The sequence below is a fragment of the Etheostoma spectabile genome, unplaced genomic scaffold (assembly GCF_008692095.1).
Source record: "Etheostoma spectabile isolate EspeVRDwgs_2016 unplaced genomic scaffold, UIUC_Espe_1.0 scaffold58, whole genome shotgun sequence".
NCBI lineage: Eukaryota > Metazoa > Chordata > Actinopteri > Perciformes > Percidae > Etheostoma > Etheostoma spectabile.
In genome coordinates, this window is record NW_022605629.1 from 374,975 (window position 1) to 376,317 (window position 1,343).

Sequence of the window (1,343 nt, forward strand, 5' to 3'; positions counted from 1 at the left end):
TATCTATCTATCTATCTATCTATCTATCTATCTATCTATCTATCTACCAGTCTATCATCCAAAACAACTAACCGTTTGTCATCATATTACCCAGAAATTAGAAATTAGGGATAATTTCATGTGGATTAGGTTTTATTGACTAGGTCAAATGAGTTGGAATGACGTTGGCTAAGAAGACGTGAGACTTTAAGACATAAATGATACTGTCCTATGCTTCATAAACAGACAAACTGGTCAGTTTTGACATGGGAGGACAACAAGTGCATGGAAGACAATACAAGGGTTAACACTCAACATTTGACTTAAATAGTGAATGTGTTGATGAAAGTTGATATTAACTTTTTAAGCTGTTTAAGTAAACCGACTGAAAAAAGCAAAATACATGAACACATGTCTTGTCCTGTCAAAACGTGTTACGGTCTATCGACTGGTTGCCAGTTTTATGCCATCGTGGCTATTCTCTCACACTGAAAATTAAAGTTACACAAATGCTTACGAAGAGCTTCCTTGTCTAATGTCTCAGGGGTTTGACCGTACTCTGATCCTGTGGTCGCATTACTGTAAAGTGGGGAAATAATATCGCTTTATAACATTTTCCTACACTCCTGGCCAATTAAGTCATGACTCAGGCACTCGCAATTACATGTTAGGAGGAACATAACGGTTGGAAATTACAGGTTCGAACTGACAAAGACATCTGTATCCACCTAGTAGATGATGATGTGTTCATTTAGCGGCAGAAACACTCGCTGTAAAATGAAAAAAACAACAAATAACCAACATCTGTGGCAACATTTAAAGCAAATTCTCTTTTAAGTTTTTCAAAGGTTGTTGTTTTTTTGTAAAAAAAATAAAAATAAAAGAATATGTACAAATTTTAAGTACAGGCAAAAAAAACCAATATTGATAAAATCCTCAGTAGACATATCCTTCAACATTGTCGTAAACTTTTTAAATAATAATGAGATTCCTATTCAAAAAGAATTACGAATAAGTTAAAAAACAACTTTTCTGGTCTTACCCCATTTTTCTAACTTTATTAATACTTAAGTTAAATACAATGCAATTTAATTCTTCACCTGTTTATCTGCATTTACTGTGTGTATACACACACATGCATACATGCATATATACAAACATACATGCACATACTACATACATACACGTACACATATATACACATATACTGGTACACACATGCATGCATTTGTACAAATATATACTGCATACATATATTGCAGGAATGACTACCCCACTGAAGGTGGGGTGGTTTGGGGGTGGAGGTAGCTTAGTCTGTAAGGAGTTGGGCCAAAGTATGGTGGTGGACTGGTAGCTGGAGAGGT